At 42.3% G+C, this 15,714-nt stretch overlaps 1 pseudogene; it reads right to left on the reverse strand.

Moving 5' to 3' along the window:
- Window positions 1-11,278: 11,278 nt before the first annotated feature.
- LOC122929498 lies at window positions 11,279-12,577 on the reverse strand (annotated as a pseudogene).
- Between the last annotated feature and the right edge of the window lie 3,137 nt (window positions 12,578-15,714).

Genomic DNA, 15,714 nt, shown 5'->3' on the forward strand with positions numbered 1-15,714 from the left:
GGTGGCCACCCTGCTGGATTCCCGTTACAAAGACAATGTGCCGTCCTTAATTCCCTCACTGGAGCGTGATCGGAAGATGCGCGACTACAGGCGCACGCTGGTAGACGGGCTCCTGAGAGCATTCCCAACTGACGCCGGGGGACAAGTGGAAGCACAAGGCGAAGGCAGGGGAGGAGGATGAGGTCGCCAACGCAGCTGTGTCAGCGCCAGCACCTCAGAAGGCAGGGTTAGCATGGCCGACATATGGAAAAGCTTTGTCACCTCTCCGCAACAACCGGCCCCAACTGCTGATATGGAGCGTGTTAGCAGGAGGCAGCATTTGAACAACATGGTGGAACAGTACCTGTGCACACGACTACACGTACTGACTGATGGTTCTGCCCCATTGAACTTCTGGTCTCCAAATTGCCCACATGGCTAGAGCTTGCCCTGTATGCCTTGGAGGTGCTGGCCTGCCCTGCAGCAAGTGTACTCTCTGAACGTGTATTTAGCACGGCAGGAGGCGTCATTACAGACAGACGCAGCCTCCTGTCCACAGCCAACGTGGACAAGCTCACGTTCATTAAAATGAACTAGGCCTGGATCCCACAAGACTTGTCTGTACCTTGTGCAGAATAGACATTTATACCACCATCAAACATACATTCTTGTACTCAAGTCAAGTGCAATGATTCTTTGTTTTCTTTTTTTTATTTGTCCCAATATTTGGGGGGCTACCTACCCAATAAAAAATAAAAATAAAAATTGTTGGCTACCGCCTCCTCAACCTCCGACTCAAAATCCACCTCCTTCTCTGAGTTGCAGGTTAATAATTTGTAGTTTTTAGTTATTTAATTTCATTTTAAGTAATTTCCCTATCCACATTTGTTTGCAGAGCAGTTGCCATGCTCTTAAGCACATTTTACTGCCTTTTACATCCCTCTAGCCTTTTCAAGGACTATTTTAGAGCAATTTTAATTTAAAAAAAAGTGCCAATTTGAGTGCCCTAAATTGAAAAAATTCTTAATTTTAATTGTCGGGTGACATTTTACCATTTTTGGCGTATACAAACCCTTGCTGTGTCTAGGTCACAGGGGCCTAAATCTCTCAAAATCCTCTGTTCTATTGCTGGGTGACATGTACCCCCTTTTGCCGTGAATGAACCCCTGCTCTGCATTGCTGACAGGGAACTAAATTTAGTGAAAACATCTGTTACTGATCGGAAGATGCGCGACTACAAGCGCACGCTGATGATGGCATTCCCACCTGACAGCGGGGGCACAGTGGAAGCACAAGGCGGAGGCAGAGAAAGAGGAAGAGGTCGCCAACACAGCTGGGGCACCGCCAGCACCTGAGAAGGCAGGGTTAGCATGGCCAAAATGTGGAAAAGCTTTGTCAGCCTTGGAGGTGCTGACCTGCCCTGCAGCCAGTGTATAGTGTGAACGTGTGTTTAGCACGGCAGAGAGCATTATCACAGGCCACAGCCAATGTGGACAAGCTTACGTTTATTAAAATGAACCAAGCATGGATCCCACAGGACTTGTCCGTACCTTGTGCAGAATAGACATTTATACCAGCTTCAACCATCCATTCTTGTACTCGAGTGCACTTATTCTTTGTTTTATTTTGTTATATGTCCCAATATTTTGGGGGATACCCCAATTTAAAAAGAAAAAATAACACAAATCAGTGTTGGCTACCTATTCCTCCTTCACCGCCACTTCCACCTACACCGCCACGTCAACCTACACCGCCACATCCACCCATCCACCGCCTCCTCAACCTCCTACTCCTAGATCAAGATTGTTATTTTACATTTTTCTGTATTTTATGTTATTTTAAGTCAATTCCCTATCCACATTTGTTTGCAGAACAGTTTGTTATGCTCTTAAGCACTTTTGCAGCCCTCTAGCCCTTTCCAGGACTATTTTAGAGCCATTTTAGTGCCCAAAAGTTCGGGTCCCCATTGACTTCAATGGGGTTCGGGGTCAAGTTTGGGTCCCGAAAGTTCGGGTACCGAACCCCTTCTTTTTATTCAAGTTTGGCCGAACCTGCCGAACCCGAACTTTCAGGTGTCCGCTCAACTCTAGATACAAGTAATATTTACTAATATGGTATTTCTTTCGAAAATGAGCTTTTCTGTGAGATTTTCATTCTCACTTCCCCAGGCAGGAAGTGCTGTAGGTTGTAATTTCACACTAGCTGTCATCTTAGCCTCCATGCAGTGTGGAAATGATGCGTCACACTTCCACCTGCCCCCCTCCCCCCAGGGTCACATCAGGCGTCACATTTGCATTCATGCATTGGGGATGTGTGACCAGGTGATCTCTGACATGTCTCAGAGGGGAGGGTGACTGGAAGAAGTTTGGCGCAGTATCTTTTGGTTTCATGGAGATGAAGACAACAGTTAATATGAAAATACAAGCTAAAGCACTTCTTGCCTAGGGAAGGGGGGATAGAATCTCCCAGAAGACCTCAATTACTTATATAATTACTTGTATCATATGTATTAAACAGTGACATATCCCATGTTTTTCATTTTTATTTTGCTGCAATGTTGACATTCTGTATTTGCTCATGACCAATCACTAGCCTCAGTGGTGGTGCCTACATAGATGGTGTTGCAGTGGTGACCCATAGCCACTGCTGTCCTGCTCTTTTGGGTGGGCACTGACGCCATATGACTCACCCCTCTTCTCTTTCCCTGCTAGTGGCTCAGACCTGTTTGCCTTTCTCTGCCTACCAGCATGGCAACCCATGTGGCCTGTACTTCTAAGGGAAGGCCTCCTGACCTTTGTCTTAGGGACTGTGGGTGCTTCCCGACTCTTGAAGGGCATGCCCAAGTTTCCTTCAGCCATCTGCTGGTCAGTTGTGGGTGTTTAAGGCACCTTACCGCATGGGAGGATGTCGCTTGGTAGTAATAAGTAAAGGTGTGCTGTTTAGTTTGCCTGACTGTGTAACAACCTTTGCATGTTTACTGATTGTGACCGTCTGCTACCTATCCTGGCTTCGGACAAGTTTAACATATTTCCACAATCGCTGCCTGCTCTCACCTCTGCCTGTTTCCTGACTATGAGAATTACCTGACCCCTGATGCTTTGCACTGGTGTCTCTGACTCCAGTGGGTAAGCTACCAATCACACTAGGACTATACCAAGAGGTAGAAGCTCCTCTGCAGCAAAGGCCATATTCCTGCATAGCTGTTAAAGAATGCACAGTGACCCAGTAGATCACTGCTAAAAGGGTTAATAACTACTATTAAGGGTTAATATACTTTCCATACTTTAAATGTGATTCCCCAAAAAAATGGGAAGGAAGCTTAGCTAACATGCCCTACTCAGGAGGAAAGCTGCACCTGTCCCCACTGATGGGTGAGCTGTGTAATCTGATTGCATCAGCCGATGAGTCTGGCCTTGGCAGCCAAAGTGTGCGGAGCTGCATGGGTCTGTGCAGGGTCTGTCACATAGCTTGTCACTACAAGAATTCTCCATCCCTACATGCTGAGAACAAGTGCTAAACTCCTAAAAGAAAGAGAACAGATATTCATGGATGTCCTCCCTCTACTTCAATATTAAGCACCAGATACGGATTCAAAGTATGAAGATGTTTGTTATTAAAGACACTGATATAAAGACACAAATACCTAAACAACAGAGAGATTTTTATATTAAAAGACTAGAACTTATCCTCACCAATACATTTTTTTTACATTTTCTGACAAAATATACCACGGGCCGTGTGGGACTGCGATGGGAAGCAATGTTGCGCAGTCCGAAGCTAATCTCTTTATGGGAATTTTTGAAGATATATACATTTTGAATTTCTTTCTCTGGAAAGAGCACATTGTCACCTACTGAAGATACATTGATGATTAGTTTTTTATTTGGAAAGGAGACATGCCTACGGCAAAATCCTTCCATGAATCTTTGAACAAAAATGACTGGGGCATCCAGTTCTTTTTCACCTGGAGTTAGGTCCAAATAGAATTCCTAGACATCATGATCTCCCACATGGATGTTGAATTTGTCACACCTATGTATTTTAATCCTGCTGATAACAAAAGCTACCCATTTTTCCAGTAACCATCACAAAAAAATATTACTAAATATTCAGTTTAGTCAATTTAAACAGATAAGGAAAAACTGCCAGTGCAGCCTACAATGTGTAGGTTGGACAACCCAACGACTTCACAACAGGGTTAACCAGCATCGCTATAACATCAGAAGAAAATATATGAAAGATGGCCTTTCCCACCATTGTACATTAGAGCATGAGGGCAACCCACATGATATTAGTATCCTTCCTATAGATCATACACCATACAGTACTTACCCGTACCACAGATTTGAGGTCCTACGACGAAGAGAAATATACTGGATAAGGATGAGCAAACCAGTTTGGACTAAACCAGGTTCAGTCTGAACTTTATTTTCAAGGCAGATGAACCCAAATCTTTTCAGGTGAATTTTGGATGAAACCACTAAAAGTGTAGCACCAATTTAGTGCTTATATGGGTGGGAAAAAGCACTAGAGGGAAGAAGAAAGGTTCTCACATGACCCTGAGAGGAAGTGTGGGGGGAGGAGGCTTGACCTGATTGGCTACCAGGCAGACAGCCTGGATGAGCCAATCAATGCTGCAGCTGGCAGGAAGGTGCCCAAGCTGAATGAGCAGAACATTCTGTGCTGGGCTGTGAGGGTGGTTGGGTCTTACAATGTCTGCCAGAAAAAAAATCTTAGGGAGTCAGTAAGAGTGAAAAAAAACTATCAGGGATAGTCAGAAATCAAATAAAGCTTGTATTAAACTGCCACGGAGAGTGAAGGAAAAGTTTATATATATTCCTTATGTCATTTATTTGGTTGTCTGTTCACAGCTCTTATGGATCTATTACTTCATTGATTATCCTTTTCTAGTTATTACTAGAGATGAGCGAATCGAAGCTGACGAAGTGGAATTCGATCCGAATTTCAGGAAAACTTCGATTCTCAACGAATGCAAATTTCTTCATGCTTCGTGGTAACGAATCGCAATTTTCCTAAAATGGTGGTTACACGCGTGAGGACATGGGGCGAGAAACTCTGGGAAGGACATGCCTGCATGCAGCCAATCGGCAACCAGCCAGCCCTGTGATGTCACAGCCCTATAAATACGGCAGACATTTTAGATTCTGCCATTTTCCAGCGTTCAGAGTGCAAGGACAGATATGTGAAGGTGCTAGGGACAGCTATTAGAAAAAATTCTATATTTTAAAAAAAAATCTGAAAAAAGGATTTATAAGTGCAGGTAAAGGATAGGGAGGAATCATTTCACAGCATCTTAGTGCAGGGAGAGACGTCAGAAGGCGCTAGGGACATTGATAGGAAAGTGATTTACAAGTGCGGGGAACGATTATTAGGACGATCCAAATAGTCATTAGACAGCTCTGTCATTCCAGCTTTTTGTCATTGGGCTGCAGGTGTTTTGTTGGAAAGCCTTTAGAGGCTTATGTCTTAGTATCTTATTCAGTAGGACAAGAAAAATATATACGCATTTCCCTTCTGCAGTTATTTCTGTTGAAAGTGTATTGGGGCGTATTACAGTACAACAAGAAAAATATATATGAACTGCACTGTTGCAGTTTTTTCTGGTGAAAGCGTATAGGGGCGTATTACAGTAAAAAAATGAAAAATATATTCTCTGTGTATTTCTGCAGTTAATTCTGGTGAAAGCGTATAGGGGCGTATTTCAGTAAAATAAGAAAAATATATACGCACTGCACTATTTAATAGTTTTTTGGTTAAAGCGGATAGTAGCCTATTTCATTCCAACAAGAAATATATATTCTCAGGTCACTTCTGCAATTATTTCTGGTGAAAGCGTATAGGGGCATATTACAGTAAAAACATAAAAATATATTCTCAGTGCATTTTTGCAGTTAATTCTGTTAAAAGCAGATAGGGGCGTATTACAGTAAAAAAATAAAAATATACGTGCATTTTACTAGTGCACCTATTTCTGGCAAAAGCGTTCAGTGGCCTATTTCAGTACAAACAGAAAAATACATTCTCAGTTCACGTCGGCGGCGGTTAGGTGTGTTGAAAGCATTTAGTGGTCTATTTCAGTACAAATAGAAAAATGCATTCTCAGTTCACGTCAGCGGCGGTTAGATGTGTTGAAAGCGTTTAGTGGCCTATTTCAGCACAAACAGAAAAATACATTCTCAGTTCACGTTGGCGGCGGTTATATGTGATGAAAGCATGGCTAGGATTCAGCAGGGTGGCAGCAGTGGGAGGTCGGGAGCTAAACATGCCCGGGGTAGAGCACCTGCTTTGCAGCAGCCTAGCTGCCCGGGAAGTAGTGGTGCAGGGGTTCACAAAAGTAGAAGCTGTAGCAGTCAGTCAGTGCAGCAGTTATGTGTTATTTTGTATTTCAGTACAAATACATTCTCAGTTCAAGTCAGCGGTGGTTAGATGTGTTGAAAGCGTTTAGTGGCCTAGAAACATATAGAAACATAGAATGTGTCGGCAGATAAGACCATTTGGCCCATCTAGTCTGCCCAATATACTAAATACTATGGATAGCCCCTGGTCCTATCTTATATGAAGGATAGCCTTATGCCTATCCCATGCATGCTTAAACTCCTTCACTGTATTTGCAGCTACCACTTCTGCAGGAAGGCTATTCCATGCATCCACTACTCTCTCAGTAATGTAATACTTCCTGATATTACTTTTAAACCTTTTCCCCTCTAATTTAAAACGATGTCCTCTTGTAGCAGTTTTTCTTTTAAATATTCTCTCCTCTTTTACCTTGTTGATTCCCTTTATGTACAAATTTCAGTACAAATAGAAAAACACATTCTCAGTTCTGTCGGCAGCGGTTAGATGTGTTGAAAGCGTTTAGTGTCCTATTTCAATACAAACAGAAGAATACATTCTCAGTTCATGTTGGCGGTTATATGTGTTGAAAGCATGGCTGGGATTCAGCAGGGTGGCAGCAGTGGGAGGTCGGGAGCCAAACGTGCCTGGGGTAGAGCACCTGCTTCACAGCAGCCTACCTACCTGGGAATTAGCAGGGGTTCATGGAAGTAGCGGCAGTAGCATTCATTCAGTGCAGCGGTTATAAGTGGCAAAATCTTTATTAAAGTATTTCGGTCGAAAACAAAATTTATTCAGCGGTAAGCGTTGCGGTTATATGCGGTTAAATCGCCATGATGTCTCCATGATAAATCTGCAGCGTGGAGGCCCATGTGGCTTCTACACACTTTCAAAATAATCTTTTAGCGAAGTGAATAGATGCCCGATGACTGAGAAGCTCTATGACCTTCCCAGGAGCTGCTGTGGGGAGCAGCTGTTCATTTCCGAGACATCCGTTTTGTGCGGGGGGAATCCGAAGACCCTTTCCATCTCTGTGCTCCGTTATATGTGGTAAAATCTTTATTGAAGTATTTTGGTGGAAAAATAAATTTGATTCTGTGTTCAGCGCTGCACTTATATGCGTTAAAATCTTTTGTGAATTATTTCGGTGGAAAAACGAATTTCGTTCAGCGCTGCAGTTGTATGTGGGAAAATCTTTTGTGACTTATTAAGGTGGGAAAAAAAATTGTATTTAGCGTTCAGCGCTGCAGTTATATGTGGTAAAATCTCCATGATGTCTCTATGATAAATCTGCAGCGTGAGGGCCCCACTTTCAAAATAATCCTTTAGCTGAGCGAATAAATGCCGGATGACCAGGACGTTCCATGACCTTCCCAGGAGCTTATACTTTATTAAGCGATGTTGTTATATGTGGTAAAATCTGGTGTGATTTATTTTGGTGGAAAAAATTATTTGCATTCAGGGTTAAGCGCTGCAGTTATATGCAGTAAAAACTTTTTTTAATTGTTTCGGTGGACAAAAAAATCTTGTATTCAGGTGTGGATCAGCCAGGATTTCCACACACCAATGCCTGAAGCATCAGACTAGATCATCCATGGTGCCATACTAACAATTTGTCAAAAGAGACTGGTTTCTTCTGGCTACATGCTTCAGCTACTGTTCTGATGCTATTACCTACCTGATGCCACACATCTGGTGCCAAGTGCTCCTTACTTCACCCACCATTTTCAGCGGGTACTGGTATTGCCATCCACCTCCACAGTATGTCACCTTGCCACCCTGTGGCCTCCTCCTGATGCTGTTGCTGCCACCTCCAGACTGTGTCATTGTGCCGCTCTGTGGTCTTCTCATGCTGCTGCCACCTTCAGACCCTGTCATTGGGCCACTCTGTGGTCTGCTCATGCTGCTTCCACCTCACCACTATGTCATAAGTCTACTCTGTGGACTTCTCATGCTGTTCCCACCCTCCCCACTTCATGACTGGGTCACTATTTTGGTTTTCGGCTTGGCTGACATGATCATTTATTTGACACTTCTTCTGATCTGTCAGAAGGAAGGAAAAACGAGACGCTCAACGGATCCTGCCTGTGTAGCAGCCTTAAGGCCTGTATGGTCCCATCAGAATTGGCTTATGATTTGGTAGCCAAAAGCAGGAGTCGGTACACAACACAGAAGACTTGTAAATATTCCATTCACGTGCCATCTCTGTTTTAGATCCACTTATGTTTTTTTTTTTGGCATTAGCAATACTGATGGATTATTGTGCAAATTCTGACCGAGTGAAGGCGGATGCTCTACAGACAGGATAAATTTTTTCTGGGTAATTGTTCTTATGGATCGGAGAATGGGGAAAATTAATCAGTGACGTCAACACAAACTTACTGCTGACACCCTCTTCACTCTGTCGGGTGAAGTTATTTGGCCAGTTTTGGCCCCATGACCGCCCAAATAGGTGAAGTATGCTGTGATTCTAAGAGTGACGCCTGTCATCTGCATGTCATACGGACTCACAGTATTATTTCAATACCAAAGCAGACTCCCTATGTGTGTTGCTACAGGGCACAGTGTTCTACACCATTATAAAGGCTCTGAGCAACCAGGAAATAGTCGTTTTTTAATGTAATTCGCCACAAAATTATTTGGATCAAACCGAACCGGCGAATCGAATTTTTGAAAGATCCGCTCATCTCTAGCTATTACTCATATAGTAAGAGAACATATGGAATCACTGTAAACTTCTATACATTTTTTGATTTGTTCCTTGGACTTGGACATGGATTGTCTATCAGGGGAGCGGATGATTAACATACTGCACATGCTTTCTGATTGTTTGCTGCCACACTATGTGTATTTTAATTCCTTTATTGTTTTTTACTGACATTGGTCTTCTGGCAGAGGAAAGGACCTATACAGCCCGAAACGCATAGCTTTTGTACCAATAAAACATTGAAGTTTCAAGCCACATTGAAGTCTCCTTCTTGTCTTACCAGTGTCTGGATTTAATAGAGAGAGATTCAGAGATAGCTTCTGTACAGCTTTGGAAAGATTGTGTGTATGTACGCCGGAGAGACTGAACTTATCCTTCCAAGTGTGATTTGCAAAGATTGCCTTAGTAAAGTCTGTTGGACTTGTCACCTTTCACTGGCCTTATTGCCTTGCACCCAGCACCTGCACTGCTGTCACCATTGCATTGCCTTCACCACCAGGAAGTCCTGCCTTGCACCATCACCTAACATTAAGGACACCCCACCTAACACCAGGCAGAAGCCCCAGAAAGTCCACCATGTGCCCTGAAGGAAGAATGGGTGCACCTCCAATAACATAATGCGCTCAGGGAGAGTTGGAGTAAGGACAGCCACCATGAAACCTCACCATTCCAATCTGTGCCACAACTACTGCTCTCTTCCTCCCAGCTCTCCTCCTGCATGTTGCTGCAGCTAAAAACCAGGAGACCTTCTGTAAAAAGCCCTTATGGTAAGTCTAGCCCAAAGTCAAACCGGTTGATTGGTGCAGTGGTTCCACATTTAAAGCCTGTAACAGAAGGCACAAGATCACAGAAGCCAATGATTGGCTACAGCAGTCACATTAATGTATGTGATGTCATTACTACAGGATAAGTGAATAAAGGAAACACTAAAGTGGGGGATTAAACAGGTGAGTATTGGTTATTTTTTATCACATTCCATGCTTTTAGTAATCATGGACAACCTTTTTAAGAGAGATGGCTTTATCTACTATATAAATATTTATGTCCTTGTGTCATACCCTAAACCTTCCCACAAAGCTTGTCACTGCAATCTGTTCCCATAGATCTCCCGTAAATATAAAAAAGCACCTCTACAAGATCCACATTCCTGTCTGAATGCTTCGGCATTAAGTGTCTTCTATAGTACTTTTGTAACCTTAGTTTGTTACAGCCATTCGTTACAACTTGGGTGTGTATCTCTAGACCAATGATCCCCAAACTACGGGTCTCCAGCAGTTAAAAAACTAAATATTCTTCATGCCCTGACAGCCTGCAGGACATAATCAGAGTTGTACTTTTGCAACAGCTGGAGAGCCCCGGTTGGAGATCACTGCTTTAGACCCTCTGACTCTCTCCAAACAGCACTGCAGGAACACAACCTTTCAACATGGAGCATGGTAAAGGCAAGTTAGCATCTTATTCATTTAGTTCCAGGAGGAATCACTGAAATGCAGTATAATTGTTATTTTGTGAGGAATACAAGTATTTACTAAAACAGACATGTCAGAGGTGACAGGATCTCAGAAAGCAATAACCCTTATCCCTCTATCAGAACAGAGGTGGGATCTGAGAATATATAGTTAAAGAAGAAGTTTCCTGACTTGGTGTCTTGAGTGTGTGAAAGCCACCCTTATGTTGGAAAACATAAAGGCTTACCTTTAAAAAAAAGTTCTTGCAACCTCCTCAGAAAGCACAAAGGTGGTGGGATCTGTTTTACAATCAGAAAGTTACTTGGATAGCCTCAAAAAATGGACAACCAGTAGATATTATATGGACAGCACACTGATTGTAATAGAATTGCTAGTCCCATAGGTTACAGCTGATCATGAAAATAGTGACCTCCTGTGATTAAGTCGTCATGATGGAAGCCTTCTAACAAACAAATGGACAACTACTTTATACAGTCCTGATCAAAAGTTTAAGACCACTTGAAAAATTGCAAAAAATCATATTTTACATTGTTGGGTCTTAACAAGGTTCTAAGTAGAGCTTCAACATGCAACAAGAAGAAATGAGAGTGAGACAAAACATTTTTTGAGCATTCAATCAATTGGAAATAACGATTAAACTGAAACAGGATGTTTTTCAGCTGATACAAATTTTAGGACCACATGCATTTAAAAGGCCAAATCTGTGCAAAGATGCGGATTCATTGATGGCAAAGGCAAAAAAAACTTTTTTTTTTTTTTTTTTTTTTTCCTGGATCTTCTGTTTATTTCAACAGACAAGTACACTGGTAAAAATCAATTGACAGTTGTGAGCTACCAAGCAGAGTAAACATACAACCAATGATTACATCTGGGAAATGGTAGATCCTACATGGTTGAGTTTTCCTTTATAAAAACTTTAAAGTGTCATGTAAGTTTACATTATTTTAGTCCATATGTTTACTGGGTCAGGCCAAGCTTCTTCTTCAGAGATTCTGGCATCTCAGGGGGAGGAGGGGGAGGAAGCCTGAAGTAGACCTTCACCGAGTCATAGATGAACCATTGCAGAGCAGTTAGCGTACCAATCATGATAATACGGGCTGTCAGCCCCTTACAGACTCCTTTTGGTCCGAGCTTCTTAAGGACGTGTAGAGCGGTGCTTCCCTTTTCTTTGTTCAACACGGATACCACAGAATCAGCAGGGTGGGACACAATTGCACAGAATACACCAGCAATATAACCAGCAACAAAAGTGACAACCAGCTGCTCGCCCTTTGAACATTCACTGCGTGGCTTGGGTACAACATATTTATAGAGGGCTTCAACTGTACGCTCAAAGCAGGCAAACTTCATCAATTCTTCATCATGGTGTATGGGATCTGTCTCATCCAGAGGGGGACAACACCTTTGTAGAACACCCAAACGCCTTCTGCGGCATACATCTTAGGGGCTGCTTTCTGCAGAGTGTTTGCATATCCTGCCTGTGTTTGGATACAAACTTTTGCAGCTTCCATTGGAGCCAAAGCAATATCTGCAAAGAACTCAGCGCTGGTAGATGCAGCCAGGTACAGTGCGCCACAAATAGGAATTTTCCTCACCAAGAATGTTAGAATACAAGACTTTGAAAACTTCATAGAATCCAAACTTGCATAATCCTTGCATTGAATAACCAATGAATGTAGGGGCCCATCCTTTAGCAAGGCCACGGACTCCATCTTCTTTCAGTGTTACAGAAAAGCCATTGAAAATGCTCTTGTACTTTTTCAGATCAACCTGAATGCGACACTTCACCAGATCCAAAGGTACCACTACAGTGTGCGCTAAACCACAACTGAGGATGCCACCAAAGCCACACATTGCATACAACTGTGAGGAGCCATATTCACAACTGTAATCTCCATCCGGTGCAGCAGCGGCAGCAAGGCGGCGAACTGGCTGGACCTGGGGGGTGCTGCTCTTCCTTAAAGTCACATTCTCCTGTCCCAATTGAAAATGTGGAGCACTGAAAGGGTTGACCCGGGCCAACTGGGCAACGGTGGAGTACATCTTAGCAGCTCGAAGATGGCGCTCACTAGGCCCTCACCGGCTAACAGAGAAACTTTCCCTTTTTGAATGTGTTTGGGTTGTTGAACTGCATAAGCAGGGTCTCTCACAGTTGGAATTCTGTTTTGGGGGGGGTTTAGTTTTTTTTTAAGGTGTGGTCCTACACTTTTGATCAGATGAAAAACAGCCTGTTTCAGTTTATAAGTTGTTTTCATTAAATTGAATGCTCAAAAAATGTTTTGTCTCACTCCCATTTCTTCTTGTTGCATGTTGAAGCTCTACTTGGAACCTTGTTAAGATCCAGCCATGCTAAATATGATTTGTTGCCCATTTTCAAGTGGTCTTAAACTTTTGATCAGGACTGTATCACTCTGATATTACAAAACTTTGCTTTAACTGAACTTATTGTCTAAATAGGATTCTTCACAGTCCATACTTGTTAGAAAGGTCCATGACAATAAGCAGATGACAAAGCATTTCTCTCCTGGGAATCCCAGCAATCAGCTGTTATCTGTAGAGAAACCTGACCTCAGTGGAAATTAGACATTACAATTCCAATCAAAGGTTGTAATAAAGGACAAGTCCTCCAGTGAGATGTTCTTTATAACTGCTGTTCATTCTGGCCAATAGATGAAGATCTTGAACAGAGTACTCCCCTATATTAACTCGGAATTTCCTAATAAGTTTTTGAAAATATTTTCTTCCAAACTTAATGATCCTTTTAACAGGTTCTCATCTTGTATGCAGAATGTATTTTTGGTGTGATCATGTCATAAATTTGAGCTGACGCCCATTTAAACACTTTAGGTTGATGAAAAGAATCTGTAAAGAGTTGTATTCTGGTGTGGTTCCAGTCCAGGCCATTAAGATGAATAATGGAGCAACCGGTTTCAAAAGGACGTTCTTCATTCACATGAAAGCCTAGTTCTCGTTAGACTTTTGCCCACATTGTAGCTTGTGTTGCTGTTAATTTAACAAGCTGACGAGAGAGCTAATGAGATAACAACAAGTTGACTCTCGAAAATTGTTCCATCCCTTGAAAGCAGATTTTTGCAAAAGACAAGTGTTGGCCGTTTGCTGATGTCACATCCAATTATGAGAGACATGGAACTTGCAAAGATACTTAGGAGTTGTCAGCTGGAGAGGACAGCTGGGAATAACTGAGACAAATGCCATACTTCTTGGAATGACACCAATAATGGAAATTACTATTAATGAGACTCAAGGTGATTTATAATATCAGAAGTAATAGAAACCATGTTTAATGGTAGGAACAATTCATCCTAACGTCACTTCTACGTCAGTCACCTTCAGTGGAATTTTTCACCAACAGCAAAACTTTTTAGTACGATGGGATTTTCAGTCTTAATAAATAAATAAATCTGACTACTATAAAACAAGGTGAATCCTGATTTACAGTATTTGTTCTATGTTTATGTCTTGTGTTAACATTTGTGAAATAGAATAGGGATTAGATATACTATACATGTCTGATCATTGAGGTCTGACCATTGGGTCTTTCACCGAGCCTAAGTACTGGGGTGCTTAATTCCTGATATGGCAGCACATCGTGTATGAATGAGCCTTGAAATCATATCAATAGCATGTATCAGATAATAGTTGGCTGGATTCCATAAAGAAAAGATTAGTGCTACAAGATGACCTGCATTAAAAATGAATCCCATGAATTAGTGATACTCTGTTGAGAGATACCTATGTTGTTTGTGTCTAAACAATCATTGTGATGTGAATTGCAGCCTTAAAGGGCTGTGCTAGCATGTGATGATAATGTATTTGATTAATATTGTGAGAAAATAGAGTCTTGTGAAGTTTGTGATGTTGGTGGTCTGGGCCTGCTGGCATCTCCTCTCTCCCTGCAAAGGTCCACTATTGTATTGTTTTTACCTTCCATGCCTGACCTCTCCCTATTCATAGTATTGACCTTTTGCAGCTTGCTTTGACCTATCACATGTATACTGTATTGCAAAAGCCATTTAATGGTTACGTGAGTCCACACCTGTTGTGTTACAGGGTTTTACAGTATCCCAAAAATTGAAGAGAGTGATTATATAGGAAGCTTTTAGCTGCTTTGTCTCCTGCCATTAAAAGGCCTCATGCACACGCCCGTTGTTGTGTTCCGTTCCACAAAATGGGGTTCCGTTGTTCCGTGATCTGTTTCCGTTTTTGTTTCTGTGTGTCTTCCTTTATTTTCGGAGGACCACCAGACATAAAGGAAAGTAAAAAAAAGTCTAAGACAGGTTTGCTATGCAAATGATAGGAAAAAAATGGATGCGGACGCGGATGACAATCTTGTGTGCCTCCGCGTTTTTTTTTGCAGTCCCATTGACTTGAATAGGTCCGCAAACCGTTTTCCACGAAAATAATAGGACAGGTAATATTTTTTTTATGGACTGGAATCACAGATCACGGACGCGGATGGCAAACGGTGCATTAGCCGAGTTTTCAACGGACCCATTGAAAGTGAACGGGTCCGCAGAATATCACGAAAAACTGCACAATAGACACGGAATGAAACAACGGTCGTGTGCATGAGGCCAAAGGCTGTTGCTTCTGGCAGAGATGACGTGCTTAATTACACTGTCCTGTAATGGACAATAGGTGTGGATCCACTGTACCAACTAACCAGTTTTACTTTGGGTTGGACCTAAGGATGTTGATATGGTGGTCCCCTGTTCTTCATACTTTAACCCCTATAACAGGGATCTGGCCTTTTCTACACAGAATCCACCAGGGTAATACCTTCTGGAAGACTCCCAGTATAGTTGGCAGCTAACCCACAGGGAGCAGAGACAATTCTACGAAGAATCAAGGGATCTGGCAATACTCGTAGTCAGGAAACAGTCCAATGTCAGGGCAGGCAGAGTTTGTGTGTATCTGTAGAACAACTACGAGATCAGGGTAGGCAGCTAAACGTCAATATGATGAACAGGAAGTGGTCAGGACAGGCAGTGGAGGATCAGACATGGTAAACAGGCAAGGTTCAGTACACATGCATTCAGACAAAGATACGCACAAAAGGACTAGTGTTGAGCGCGAATATTCGAATTGCAAAATTTTTCTCAAATATCGTAACTTCGAGATTTCACGAATATTTTGAATATAGTTCTATTTATTCACGAAATCCAATATTCGTTTTTTTTGTTT

The sequence above is a fragment of the Bufo gargarizans genome, chromosome 2 (assembly GCF_014858855.1).
Source record: "Bufo gargarizans isolate SCDJY-AF-19 chromosome 2, ASM1485885v1, whole genome shotgun sequence".
NCBI classification, from domain to species: domain Eukaryota; kingdom Metazoa; phylum Chordata; class Amphibia; order Anura; family Bufonidae; genus Bufo; species Bufo gargarizans.